The 15,666-nt window shown below is 44.8% G+C and overlaps 1 pseudogene across 1 annotated transcript in view; it reads left to right on the forward strand.

Annotated features, from left to right (window-relative positions):
• LOC308651294 (glyceraldehyde-3-phosphate dehydrogenase-like) overlaps positions 1 to 15,666 on the forward strand; it is a 37,473-nt pseudogene that overhangs the window by 20,505 nt on the left and 1,302 nt on the right. The window lies entirely within an intron of this gene.

A 15,666-nucleotide genomic window follows, 5' to 3' on the forward strand; every position in this document is an offset into this window, starting at 1 on the left:
AATCAGACCCATGTGTCGAGAAAACCACTGTCCTTGCCTCTTGTTCTTGCTGCCTCCGTCCCTAACCGGAGGACACGGGAGTCGCCCCAAAGGGGGAGGACTTTCCTATGGGGTTGGGGACCTGGTGAGCAGGCTCTCCCCCAGGGCTCGTGCTTAGAGACCTCCTCTCTCTCACCCTGAGGGGAATCTGTATCTAGACAAGGTTTCATGTTGCTGTTTTCTTTCCCCAGGATCAAAGTGGAGGCAACCCCTGAAATACAAGATAGTTAGGACAGGGAGGAATGCAGGAGGAAACATACTGAGACAGCAAGACATGCCCCCCCCTTTGCACCCCTAGGCTGTGGGAAGATGCAGCCCCTGTCTAGAGCTCCCTGTCCCAGGACAGAAACATCATAGGAAACAAGAGGAATAAGACAGAAACTTATCAACAAGAACACAAATAGTAGCAGACGAGAGCTCCAAGGGGTAGTTATAAACCATTGTCTTACTGCTATCTCTGACAGGAGAAGAAGTGAGGGATGTGTGAAAGTAGCCTTTTGAGTTTTTGAGGACCCAGATTCCTGGCACAGCACGAGTAACTGTGCCAATGGAGGAGCTACGCGTACCCTGCATAGGAGCCTGTTTATGGTAGTTACACTCTGTCACCGCAAACCCTGAGTTAGCGAACACTGAGACTTGGCTCTTTGCAGAAATACAGGGTTAGGTCACTGTGAGCCTCAGGCCCCAACATTTTTTTCAGCTGAACAATATATAACTTTCTTGGATGTGTTCTTCCGGTTCACTCGATATTAATAATATACATGTAAATAATGAGTAATACATATTCATTAACATTGAACTCCCAGCCATCAGAACGATAACTCACACCTGAACAAAGCTTATCCCGTGTGCTCAATTCCTCTGAAAGGCTCACCATAATTTTCCTGTGCCGAGGAAGATGCAGACTTCCACATTATGCTTGGGGACCATTTTAAACAGTGAAATCACCAACCAAAAGCACAAAAGTGTCCCCAAACAAGGTGCTGTGAGAAGGATACTTATTCACAAGAACTGAGGTAAGAAGCCAGAGAGCGCCTGTTTGACCTCAGCTGGGAGTACGTGTGTTGGGTGAGTCCCATTTCTACTCCTCTGTATATGTCCACAAATGACTCCAAAAGCATGGCAAATAATGATTTGGGGGTTACCAATAAATTTTAGTGAGTAAGCAAATTCACAAATACAGAATTCACCAACATTAAGGTTTGACTGTATACTATTCCATTTACTTCTCCTAACAATTCCATGTGGTAGGTATTAATATAATTCCCATTTTAAAGACTAGAAAACTTGGGCCCAGTTGGTTATAGGATATGCACAAGCCAAAAATGATGCTTGGTATTTCTCCCTTATCCATTTAAAGACATTTCACTTGGAAGAAACACTACCAGCGAGGACCATCCTGCTTTGGTCTTTGTTTTGTTTCAATACACATATTTAAATGAGCTTGTTCAGTCATGGGTTGGTGTGTTCTGCCTAACTTATTTGGAAATGCTTCTGGGGACAGGGGATTTCCATAATGAACCCTAAATTTATTGTGTACAGAGAGGGCCTCTTTTGCCATTTATTCTCCAGAAGCTCTGCAAGTGATTCTTGAAAAATCAGCCCACAACCCCATCTTTGTCTACTGCTAGCAGCTCACATGACGTGTAGTCTAGGACAACTGTGGGAAGCCATAGGGAGGCTTTGCATTTATTTATCCACTAGATGCAACAAATATTGGGTCCCCGCTGTTTACTTAGTTCAATGTTGAGCTCAGGTCAGGGTCACTATGGACATAGAAAACATGTTAACCCTGGTCCTCTTTCAAGGAAGTGACCTGTGCTATGGGGAGACTGTTAGACACAAAGATCTTAGGCCATTCAGAAAAGCACATGGTGCACAGCCAAGTTTGGGGTGGCCTTTATTGGGTCAGGGGATCTGTGAGGGCTTGAGTGGGTACTTCCTCATGGAGGATATCTTCAGTGGGAATAGTTGGAAAGAAAGATTGGAATCCAGGCATCAAGAAGGTGGAAACAGACTACAGTGACACAGCCACATCAATGTTTATAGAAGCTCAACTCACAATAGTTAAGCTATGGAACCAACCAAGGTGCCCTTCAATAGATGAATGGATAAAGAAAATGTGGTACATACACATAATAGAATATTACTCAGCCATAAAACGTAACTTTTGGTGGTAAATGGATGGATCTAGAGATGGATGTTAAGTGAAATAAGCCAATCTCAAAAAACCAAAGTTCGAATGTTCTCTCTGACCTGTGGATGCTAACACACAAGGGGTTGTAGGGGTGGAGAATAGAAGTTCAATTGATTAGACAGAGGGGAATGAAGGGAAGGGAGGGGAAATGAGAGTAGGAAAAATAGTGGAATGAATTGAACATAATTATCCTATGTTCATATATGAATAAATCATAATGAATTTCCACATCAAGTACAACCATAAGAATGAGATCCTAATTAGAATAAGTTACACTCCATGTATGTATGTCAAAATACACTCTAATGTCATGGATATCTGAAAAGAACAAATTAAAAAAATGAGTGGAATATAAAAGAAGGTAGGAATAGGCATAGCCCATGAGAAGATCCATGTGGCAGAAGCTGTGTTGCATGCTCAGGGTAGGATCAGGCAGGAACCAAAAATCCACCCAAAGAAGAATCTGTGAGGGTCAAGGAGACAAGGGAGCTATTGCCAAGTTGTGGAGGTGGAGAGGCACAAGGCCGCATGTTCTCAGTTCCCTCCCAAACAACACTGGGGAGCCCAGGATCAATCCACCCAGGTTCCTTGGCAGTTACGTTGCGTCTTCAGCCGGTGCCACTTACAAGTCCCCAGGCATAAGGAGCCACTGCAGACAGCCAGCTGATAACGGGGTAGGTTATAGAGAAGACAAAATGTCCTGCCAGGGGTTCTCTCTTTATCCTCATAATCAGAGCTGCCTTCACCTTCCCAATCCATCTCCAATTCATTCCTCAACCCAGCCCAGTCTGGATTTCACCCTATTTCTAAACAAAGTAAAGACTTTTTCATGAGGGTCACTAGTGACTTTCTTGTCACTACATCCGAAACACATTCTTTCAGTCCTCAACTAACTGGGTACTTAGAATAGAATGAAATTATCACGAGGTCAGAAAATCTTTCATTCACTACTACTTTCCCAGAATCTAGAACAGACTGGGATAATAGGTGCTTAGTAAACAAAGAATGAGCCAGGTACAGTGAGGCATGACTATAATCCCAGTGACTCAGGAGACTGAGGCAGGAGGATTGCAAGTTGGAGGCTAGTCTCAGCAACTTAGCAAGACCCTCTCCAAATTAAAAAAAAAATTTAAAGGTTGGATATAGCTCAGTAATAAAGCAACCATGGGTTCTATACCCAGTATAAAGGAAGGAAGGAAGGAAAGGGGGAGGGAAAAAGAACTTTCTTCCATTGATTTCTGTGTCTCCAGTTTTCTCCTATTCCTTATGTTCTCCTTTCTTGTACCCTCTGTAGACTCTTCTTCTTCATCCTGCCATGGAGGACACTCGAAGCCTCCATCCTGGGCAATTTTCTCTTCTCATCTATTTGGATGCTTCCCTACTTATGATGGGGTTACATCTTGATAATTCCATCATCAGCCAAAAATACCCTAAGTCAGGGCTGAGGTTGGGGCTCAGTGGTAGAGCACTTGCCTAGCACATGTGAGGCACTGGGTTCAATCCTCAGCACCACGTAAAAATAGATAAATAAAATAAAGACATTGTGTCCATCTACAACTAAAAAAAATTTTTTAAATATCCTAAGTTGGGGCTGGGGTTGTGGCTCAGCCGTAGAGCACTCGTCTTGCACATGCGAGACCCTGGGTTCGATCCTCAGCACCACATAAAAATATATGAATAAAATAATGGTATTATGTCCAACTACAACTAAAAAATAAATATTTGAAATATATATATATATACATATATATATATTTGAAATGTATATATATTTGAAATGTATATATATTTGAAATATATATATTTCAAATATATATCCCAAGTCAAAAGTGTGTTTAATGTATCTAACCTACGGAACATCAGATCTTAGCCTAGCCTAAAAGTGCTCAGAACATTTACATTAGCCTATAGTTGGGCAAAAATCATCTAACACAAAGCCTATTTTATAGTCAAGTGTTGACTCATGTAATTTTTGAATGTACTGTAGGTGAAAAAGAGAACAGCAGTTTGGGTGTGATTTTAGCACCACCATAAAGTCAAAAAGTTGAATTGTTGTTAAGTCTGCATTCTCTTTCCCTGGGAGATTTCACTCATTACCTTTAATTAGCATCTGTGGCAGTTTTTATTGTCTGAGGATGGCCACAACTATCTGTTTATCCAATTTCACACTCTTCTTACAATACAACTGATACTTTTCCACTAAGAAGTGGAGTCTAAGTCCCCTCCTCTTGAATATGGGTTTCAGATTATGAGTTCCTGAGTCAAGGAAGTATGGTAGAAGAGATACTCTATGACTTCCAAGGTTAGGTCCTATAAAGGATAGTTTCCACTTGGCTCTCTCTCTCTTGGGATTCTCCCTCAGAACCAAGCTGTCGTCTGGTGAGGAAACCCAGGCCACATGGAGAAGCCACATGTGGGTGTCGTAGCCAGCAACTCCAGTTATGGTCTTAGTCAACAGCCAACATCAACATCAGATAGCCCCAGCTCTCAGCTACTGAGGCTCCCAGCTGAGACCTCCGACATTATAGACCAGAGTTAAGCCATCCCCTCTGTACCCTGTCCAAAGTACCCAACACACCCAAACCACAAGAGATAATACATGTTGTTTAAAGTCATTAAACATTGAGGTCCTTTGTTACTCAGCAATAGATAACCACTGTATACTGATATCTCCTAAATTCATCTTTCCAACCAAGGCTTCTCATTTGGTCTCTAAATCCATACATCGAATTGTGTATTCATCATTTGCACTTGGATAGCTCAATTGTCATCTCAGCACATCCAAAACTCTTTCCAGGTAGGATCTTTTCCCAGTGTGTTATTTCCTGGTAAATGCTTCCACTTTCCAGCCATGTTCTCAGTCTAGAAATTTAGGAATCATCCCTTAATCCTTCCTGTTCCTCCTCAATCCACAATAAATCTATCAACAAATTAGGTCAATTTATCCCTAACTGTCCCTCAAATCTCACCACCTCTCATGATTCTTACCATCATCCTGGTCCAACCTGCCATCATCCCTCACCAATGTCTTTGCCTGTAGTAGTTTCCTGTCTCTCTAAGTGTAACTTGATCCTTTCTGATTTGGTCTTTACACTGCATCCAAAGTGATCCTTTATTAGGTCACTTAAATGGCTTTCCCTTGCTTTTAAGGCCAAGACCAACATCATTAACATGGGCTACAAGACCCTATGAGATTTAGCCCTTGCCTAAACCCCCAAATCCCAACCCTTCTTCCTAGGATCTCTGCTATGCACTGCACTGCCCTGTGCCAATTCTGGGACATTTCAACAGGGGATGCACACATATTGTCACTTTCCAGGGAAATGTCTTTGTCCCCAGTCTTTTGCCTATTTTTTATTCATTCTCCTGTTCTTAGCTCAACCAAAGAATTCTCTCTTGACTTTGTCCCACCCCTATGTAGGGGCTCCTGTTAGATGCTCTCATAACTCCATAGGCCTTTTATTCATAGAATATCTGCCTAATTGCACATGATCTGTGGGATAATTTTATGTCTCCTTTATAAGACTGAAAGGTCCAGGTTGGTAGGATCCAAGTCTATTATGCCCCTAGCACCAAGAAAAGGCTTCTGCAAATTCCTACTGTTTACTGAAGAAGTAGATCCAAAGTGGATACCCAAGAAGCAAGCTCTAACCTGGAGGGTCAGCAATACATTTCTCAGTTCCATGAGCACAGTGTCCAGGTTAGATTCTGTTGGAAACTATACAGCATCCTTTCCCACTCCAGAAGGCTTTTTTTTTTTCTAACAGGGTTCAGGTTTCCTACCCCAGCATTGATGTGGGGATGTTTGGTGAAGGATCTGGATTAAATTTTCTTGGGATAGATTAAGAAATAGGCATGGGACATAAGAAAATTTTATGTGCAATTGTGATACTTGGGGTGTCTTGTGGCCCAGAAGAAATAAATGTCCCATAAATGGCAGAGGCAAAGCCTACTGATGCAGGGAACCCAGTTCCTCATTAAGGAAATAAAATAACCTGTGGGCCTGAAACTGCTTGTTATATGGGACAATAAATTGTTCCTTATTGGTTTAAGCCAGGGCTTCTCAACATTGCTACCATTTGGGGCCACATAGGACATTGAGCAATGTACCAGTAATATCCCTCATCAAGTTATGACAACCAAGGTTGTCTCCATACCCTATCAGATGTCCCCTGGCAAAATGGCCTCCCTTGAGAACTACTGGTGTAGCCAATTGATCTACATTTTCTATTGGTTGTAGCCAAAATCATCTTAATTGATATAACACCATCCTGCTGATTTACCCATAACAGACTAATCTCTTTTTACCTATGTACATCACACCTGCCTCCAGCTCCAGACCCGCTCACAGACACTCACACAAAAATACCTGCCTACCAGCTCCATTCAATACCAGTCTTCCTATCTCTGCTTTATACTGTCTCATATCATCTCTGCCTTTAGCATCTCCTGCCACTTGCTGTGGAAGCTGGTGACAAAGGGCTCAGTTACTTACTCCTGCCCTGTTAGTCAGTTTTCTGTTCCTATAACAATATAGCTGAGATAATCAACTTATAAAGAAGAAATGTTTATTTTAACTTGCAATTCCAGAGGGTTTGTGGTAAGTTAGCCCCCTTGCTTTTGCATCTGTAGCAAGGCAGCCTATCAAAACAGGAAGTACATGATGGAACAGAGCCATATACCTGCTGGCCTGTCCAGAACTAAAAGAAAGAAAGAGGAGAGGGTGAGGATCCCAATATCCACTTTGAGAGCATGCCCTCCACTGTCTGGAGGACCTCCCACCTCTTTCGATTTCCACCACCGCCCAACAGTGCCAATCTAAGTACCAAGCCTTAAAAAGCCACATGGGCCTTAGGGAAAATTCTAAACGATAACACTGACACAGTTCTTTGTTCTCCCCACTCATCAGGACAGAACGTCTCCTTCAAAATTCCCTTACCACAGTTCTTTGCCATTCCTGTACTCCTGCCTCACTAGTTTCATCTATCCATCCCTCCATCCCTCCATCCATCCCTCCATTTCTCCATCCATCCATCCCTCCCTCCCTTCATCCATCCATTCATCTCCTGTTCAACACATATTTTGCACACTTACTCTGCACTAGAAGCTATAATAGGCATTGGAGGACAAGGGTCCCTAAAGAGTGTACAATCTGGCCAGGAAGACAGTTTGCAAGCCAGTGAGAAGTACTACAAGTGTTGAAGAAATCCTTTTAAAAAAGCATTTCCAGGGGCTCAAGTGGTAGTGCGCTGGCCTGGCATGTGTGCGGCCCGGGTTCGATACTCAGCACCACATACAAACAAAGATGTTGTGTCTGCCGAGAACTGAAAAATAAATATTAAAAAAAAATTAAAAAAAATAAAAAAGCATTTCCACACCCTGCATAACCCTCTCATTCATTAGCTCTTCAAGATGGTGGCAATAACTGATCTTCATCTATATACATGCAGCAGGTCTGGCAGGACAGTATCTGCCTATGGGATCACGTCCCTTTCCAATAACTGAATACACTTGGGAGAAATAAGAAAGCCTAAATTTAACTGTGTTAAGTCAGACTTTTCTTCCCCTCTGGACTTTTCTTCAACTGTTCTGAATTAGTGAGGTCTGTTTCTATTTAAAGAAAAAGGCAACAAAATCTTGTGGGTGTGCCTCTGAATATCTTGCCAAAAGACACACACACACACACACACACACACACACACACCCCACCACCACCAATACCAACACCCCCACCACCACCACCTCCATCATCCACACTCTGCTCTTGAAATACAGACACACAGTGACATACAGTGTCCGGCAGTTCAGGAAAAAAAACAGAAAATGGGCATCCTTTCAAACAGCCTGACGATATGGAGATGGAAGGGCAGCAGCAGGGGGGGTGGGGGCAGGGCAGGGTAGGAGGGGTTTTGGTGAAGAAACTGCTCCAAGCACAACAGCAAAGGTCCCTCGCCTGAAGATTCTGGATTTCCTCTTTAGTTATTTCAAAGAATGAGTCTCTGGTTCTATTTGGCTGAGGGACCAGCACTTGTGGGGTGTGGCCTTGGGCTCCCTCTTCCCTTACACAGTAACTCTATTGTTCAGAAACTGCGGCCAATTTATGGAAAGAGGTGGAATGTTTATGTAACTGACTCTGCTTTAGACAAGACGTTTGAAAGCAGAAAAAAAAAAAAATGACGGGTGGAAGGAGGCCAGTCCAAACAGGGTTTTTCTTCCTTTCTGGACACAGATGTTGGAAAAAGGAGGAGAAGGAAGGAGGGAGGGAGAGAAGAAAGTCAAAGGACAGAGAAGGAATGCCAAAGTCCAAGCTGGCCAGAGACAGCCAGAGTCTGTCTTTGTGGCCAGGGCCAGGGCCTTGGAGCAGAACCTCCATTTTTGGAAGCTGCTGTTTTAATTAAATAGGTCAACCCCATCAGGGCGGCTCTGGTGTGGGGTCTGGAACTCATTAGACTAACATGGGTGGGGTGAGGCTGGCCGTGGGGGCTGCCATCCCCTGGTGAGTATGCAGGGGGTGGGGGTCTGGGACGAGGGAACTTCTTTACTGCTCTCCCCACAGCCAGGCCCCAGGCAGCTGGAGCTGCCAGGAGGGCCAGACCACAGATGGAGAATGCGCTTCGTTAAGCACAAGTCCGCTCTGCAGCCTGGAGGCCCAGGCAGCCTGGAAAAAGCAGAACTGCTTCCAGGGGAAGTAGCAGGGACAAATCTCACCCATCCACCCAGCTCGACTGGGGGCTAATTAGGAGAACAAGCCTCATACCTATACTTTCCCTTGACCTTGAGAGCGGATGTTGGGCGCTGAGGGAAAAGGCTGGAGCAATTGACAGACGGAATCTTTGTCTGGCAGATGACAGGATTCCTGTCCTGGGGAGCCTCATTGAATAGGGAAAGCAGTCTTTTGCCCTCAGGGACAATCCTGCATTTAGGGATTCCTCCTGACCCTGGGATCCCTAGTGTGTTGGGAGAGCAGGACTGCAGTAAACCAAGCAGTCATCAAACTCATCTAAAACTGGCATGAAAACAGGCTCCATTGGATTTCAGGCCAGATGAAGGATTTACATGCACAGTGCATTGGAGTTAGGGCTGGTTCCCAAGAGCAGCAAGATGGCCATGGCTTGGTTAGGACAACAGCCTGTTAGTTCTTAGCAGGCAGAATTTAGGCACCCACGTCCCCAGAGCTCTCAGTTCCACTGGTTGGGAGTGGTGAAGCAGGGTCTGAGCGCCAGATCTTTCACAGAAGGAGAACAAAGACAAATCACCTGACTGCCTAGTTTTCCCTGAAGGTTCTTGCCCAGCCGCAGGGATTGCTGGGTCAGGCTGTAATGACATCTTTGTCAGCCCGTCCTAGAGGCTAGGGACTGTCAGGTGTCCCCCAAGAATAAGATGACCACATGATTTATCATCTGAACTGGGACACTTTGGAGAAGGAAAGAGGTCTTATTAATCATTCTGCTGGGCCACAGGCATACGCCAGGCCTGCTTCACGTAAACCAGGACATTTAGCACCCCCTCCCTTCCTGAACTCTTGAAGGCCTGTGTGTGTGTGCAGCTGGGGAGGTTGCAGAGAAGCCAAAGGATTAGCTTCAAATATCCTTCAATGCCTCAATTCTACATGAAGACTTTCATATTTTCAATTTATCTGGAACAGGCCTGGTTTAGGTCTGTGGATCCAACATAAGGAAGACTTTATTATGTTAAATAAGATGTGTGTGCATATGTTGTATATGTGTACTTGTAAGAAGTATATATGTGTATACATATAGAAATACATAGTTGGGTCTAGATAGGTAGGGATAAATACTAATAAAATACAGAGGTTACATGTATTTATTTTTTAATTATTCAAATGAAAATGAGAGGCATCAAAAAAACAGGAAGCCTCTTAGGACTATATCCTCAGCATCCCAAGGAGCAAATGTCACAAATAGATGTCATTTGTGGTTGCCCACATATTTGCAACACCCTCTTGGTATTTTGATAGTTCCTGAGAATACACATCCCACTTTCCTAATGAAAAGTAAAACAAACTGCATCCATCTTCCATTTTCTGTTGCTGCTGGAACAGGTAAGTGATTCCAGCCCCACCAATCCAACTCAATCTTTGACTCAGAAAAGAGTTACCTGGGGATAGGGACATGGCAGGACCGGGTCATCCCTTTTTGCTGGCACAGGTCACAGTAGGCACAGTGTGGGTAGGGATTGGCAGCTTTTCTGTTCCTGACCAGGGCAGGAGCTCTGCTGGCAGCCATACCTGTGCTGTGGTTCTGGGAATCATCCTAGAAGCTCCACCTGAAGTCATTTCTTCAGTTCTCCCAACACCCTTACTAAATCCCATCATGTTTAAACCAGGGAGCAGGATTCCAGCTCTTTATGTTTGCATTGTTTTCAAAGAAGAGCCCTGACCAATTCTTATGCTTCAGGGGCAAATTTTCAGTAGACTTTTGTCACGCATATAGTATGAAGGATGGGGGAAATTCGGCCCCAGAGAATGAAATGAGAGCATAAAATAAAGCCATTCTATTTCCCCCAGTGTCCAGCCCCAGCCTCCGTCTACCTGTTTCTACTTATTGGCTCCCACCTGTACATCCCTCCTCCTGCCCTCTCCTGCCCTAGCTCTTCACATTTCCTCTCCCTGCATCTTCACACTATTCCTCAGAAGTGGGGAGCTCAGGAGAAGATATTTGTCTCTGTCTTTCAGGAAGGTACAATGATGTCCAGTGAAGGCAGCATCTTGACTGAGCAGCTACAGGTGGAGAGGCAGTGACAGACACATCAGTCTATCTCTTTCTGTTCAAGGGCTTGGTGCTTCCCAAACCAGGGCTCCCTGGAGCTATGAGTAGCTCAGACATCTGCAGACCTCATTAGATTGGTGTCTAGTGAAAAGGGCAGACCCATTCAGATTTCCAGTCCCCATCTCTGCTCTGAGGCTAATGTAATCCTGGGAAAACCACTGACTGTGGGGACTTCAGTTTCCTCATCTGCCAAAGGAAGGATCGCTAATTCTTAGCCATTAAAAATATGATCCTCTTTCCTCCTGTCTCCAACTCTCACACAACCCCCACTCCTGCAAAAAAAAGGCGGGGGAGAGGGAGGAGTGGTGGTGGTGGTGGTAATACATAATATTTTCTGTAAGATTTCAAGAAGTACTTTGTTAAGTCCCATCCCCTCCCTCCCTCCCTCCCTCCCTCCCTCCCTCCCTTCCTTCCTTCCTTTTCTTTGATTCTGGGGATTGAACCCAGGGCCTCATGTGTGCTAGACAAGCACTATACCACTGAGTACATCCCCAGCCCTTTTAGTTTTTAATTTTGAAACCAGCTGATCTGCAACTTGCCATCCTCCCTAAGTTACCCAGGCTGACCTCAAACTTGTGATCCTCCTACTTCAGCCTTCCAAGTAGCTGGGATTATAGTTATATGCCATAGTGCCTGGTTTCAAGTTCACTTACTCATCAAGAAGATTCAAAGTTGTTTTACCGTCAAAGTCCCAAAGGGATCTAATGATCTCCAAATTATAAGATCTCTGCTTTAAAGTCACCTGGGGGCAATGATTCTGGAAAACTCTGCTGGAAAAATCTGCCAGCTCAATTTGGTTCTGCCCCTAGGAAAAGAGTCTATTTCTTTCTTGAGCTTGTTTTCTCACCTGTACTAAAAGGCTAATAAAAGCCACCCTGCCAATCCTATAGCACTGTTAGAAACATACCATAGTAGAGGTGAACTTTTTTTTTTTTTTTTTTTTTGTAAATGTAAGGAATAACTTAGGCAATTGCCTTTTATAAAGCCTAGGGGATGGTGGTGACATCAGGCCAGAGTTGTCAGAATCCCTGGTACCACTCTAGGGCCTGAGAACTAGAACCCAGTGATGTCACCCCTTAGAAATGAATGGCTTTCCCCACTCGGGGGCCTCTTTGAAGCTGCTTCATGTTCTGAATTTCAGACCCATGAACATCACTTCCTCCAGAGCTCTCTGCTTCCTGTAGCACCCTCTATTTAACCCACTGACCATGGCTGCATGACACATGCTCCCTGCCTGTGACAGTCCTATGCTCATTCATCCACTGCTATTCCCTGGGAGCAGTCAGGGAAGGACAGGCATAGTGAGACAGTGACATCCCTAGGACAGTCCTATTTTTCAAACCATATATCTAAATTTGGGGTTCAGAATATATGAACCCAGGATTAGTATCCTCCTTAGGATGCTCTCAGCTGTGAAGCATGTAGAAAGAACCATCTGCAACCTGATTAGAGGCCACAGACATCCACATCCAGTCAAAACCACCTGGGAAGTGCTGTGTCTGTCCCAGGCTTGGCCTGGCCTGCATGGATGGCATCAGGGCGCTACATCAAAGGAGAAGAGTGGTAGAGCCGGCGATTATTCAGGCATGTGGCTCACCTTCCTGCCAGTATTCTCCCTGACAAGACTTTACTTGCCACCCACATTGGTAACAGAGGATTAAAGGATTCTGGCTCTTCTCCTAACAAAAGCCCTCACCACCCTGGGAACAATGCTGTTATGCAGTCCTCCACCCCTGTCTGCCTTTCATGGCTCTACTGGCTCTAGGATGGCCCCACACAACCTCCAGCTCAGGCCAGGGTGGATGAGGCAGGAGAACGTGGGCCACAGCGTGTCCACCCCAGGATGTTGACCCTCTGGTCCCTGGGAGTTTCCACTGGGCAGTTGCTGTGAGTGACAGCAGATTCTAATGTCTTTCAGTGTTCTCCCTGCTTTGAACTAGAGGACTGGGCTGAGGAGCCCCTAAGAAACAAGAATATGGTACCCAGAGGGCAGGGAGAGCAGAGAAAGTGATTATGATCAAGACAGGAGTTGCATGACTCCCTGTACAAGGGACTATGGGGAAATAGACTGACTTTATCCAAAATGGTAGCCACTAGCCACACGTGACTCCTGAGCACTTGAAATGTGTCTCATCCCAATTGATATGTGTTGTAAATATAAAACACACACCAGGTTTCAGACATTGCAACACAGAAAAGAATATGAAATATCTTGTTCAGAATTTTATATGATTCCATGTTACAGTGACAATATTTTGCATATATTAGATTAAATAAAATACATTATTAAAATTAATGTCACCTTCTTTTTTGAACTTCTTTTTTTTTAATGAGGTTACTGGAAATTTTAAAATCATATCCATGGTTCAAATTTTATTTCTGTGCAATAGTGCTGGTCTGGCCTAGCCAAAGCAGAGGGCCCACCCAGGGGATCAGCTCTGGAGTGAGGAGGGCCTTCTATGCCCACCTCACAGAATGGGGCTGGAAACAGAAGCCTCTGAATAGTTTACTTGGGAATGAGACAGACCTGGAGCTAGAACCAGAGTCCCTGACCCCATTCTAATATTCTGTTCCCTTAAGACACAAGCCCTTCCCTTCCCCAGGATGGGTTGATAAACTGGTGACTCATGATGGACGGATGGGAGAAGGTGCCCCCAGGACTCTAGGCCACCTACCTAAGGGTCCTACCTACTGCAGGACCCACAGAAGTTCCAGGGACCAGGGTGGTGGTGGTACGAGTTTCCTCCTGCCAGGAGGGCTTGTCACAGCCTGCAAGCTTAGAGAAGAGAGATACCCTTTCCAATGCAGGGCATGTTCTATTATTTATTAACCCCGAGGAGGCCTGCCCACGCTGGCCTTCCAGCTGGTTAATTGGATTTCATGACAACTTTTTTAAAAGAAATGTTCTGAGGAGCACCGCTGTGTCCTGCCCCAGGGGTCCTGTGCGGTTTCTTCGTCTCCTTGAAAATGCAGCCACTGCCATATAACGTGGGGCTTTAATCATACATGTCAGGGTAGCTCCAGCCCCAGCGGAAGCTGTGTTGGGGCTGACATAACTGCGGATGCTCAGGGTTGGGAAACAAGTCCCTTTCTTGGCTGCAATGGAGAAAATAACCACTGTGCTTGGTATGTGGGACACTGCTGGTTAATTTGTACAGTGCGACTGCTTCCATTACAGCCCTGGTAGGTGAAAGCATGCTGCTTATTAGAATCCAAATGTCATAGGTTTGCATTTCCTTCTGATGAGGAGATCCTACTAAGCATAAGGTCTGGTGATAATAGCTATTATCAAGGTAGAGACCTCTACTTAAACAATTACTTTGAGAATAGGCAGCTAAACACTAGTACATGTATTGTGGAACTGCTCATTGTCCCTCCTCCGTTGTCACTTTTGCCATGGTTAAGATTTCATCCAAAGCATGCTAGTTTGGGGGCGGGGGCAGGACAGGAGCCCCTGCTGACTCATAGCCACTCATTGTCCTGTGGTCTAAGCAACATATAAAGAGAGTCACAAGACCTGCCTTGCAAAATCGATGTAAGTATGCATCAACTTGCATCTTCAAGGACAGGCACGGATTCTTGGATTATGGCAGGATTTGCTGGAGAACTCTATTAAATTGTGGAATTCTGCCATAGGAAGGAGGTCTACCACCTGGGAAGTGCTGTGTCTATCCCAGGCCTGACCTGGCCTGCATGGATGGCCTCAGGGCACTACATCAAAGGAGAAGAATGGTAGAGCCAGCGATGGAGGTTGGAGAATGAAGACAAGGAACTGACCCCCATTCCGTGTCTTCCTTGTGTGGAGTTCTGATTATAGTATATGCTTAAATATTACTAGCTTGTGAACTCCAGAGAAGAAGCCCATCCTAGGGATTTGCAAAGGGCCCTGGTGAGAAGAGATAGCAAGCAGGCCCTGAGACATTAGCACCTCTAGGGATAAGGCGGGGCAGGAGTTCAGATAACCAGGAAATCCCTCAAAGTGGGGGACTCTCTAGGACAATGATCACAGAGCTATTAGTATTATGTGCCTGGCATTGCGTAAGGTGACTTACGAGTGATTTGTGCTCATTATTTATCCATAAATCCCAATAACTTAGTTATGTAGGTAACATTATTAGCCTCATTTTACTAGTGAGAAAATCAGAGCTTACAGAAATCAAGGGATTTGCTTGAAGTCACAAAGTTATGTGAAGCCAGGATTGTAACAAAGGTCTGTGATTCCAAAACCAACTGAATTTCTACTTTATAATGTCTTTCTTAAGAGACAGCCCCCTAACACCCATCAAAAAACTATGATTCTCGTATTATATCATGCAACAGGCCCTATGACAGCTTCAATGGAGCATGAACCTTGAATGGGCCTTGAGAGGAAGTGACTGCAGATGTGGGGGCAAGAAGAGCTTATCCTAGGTTAAGTGCAGGGTTGAATGCTGGTGGTGTGATGGTGGGGTGTGTGTAGGCCAGCAGGAGAGGACATGAAGAGGACAGACAAGATGAATCAGAAGGTTCCTCCCCAGACAGCAGAAGGTAGGGTTTGACATGTGGCCTGGGCTGAAGTCTGGAGGGCAGTGAAAGTGCTGGGAGGTTAAATGCTCACTTGAGGCTGGTGATTTAGGACAATCAGTCACATAATAGCTGGGG

This window comes from Spermophilus citellus (assembly GCF_964194105.1).
Source record: "Spermophilus citellus genome assembly, chromosome: 6".
Classification (NCBI taxonomy): Eukaryota; Metazoa; Chordata; class Mammalia; order Rodentia; family Sciuridae; genus Spermophilus; species Spermophilus citellus.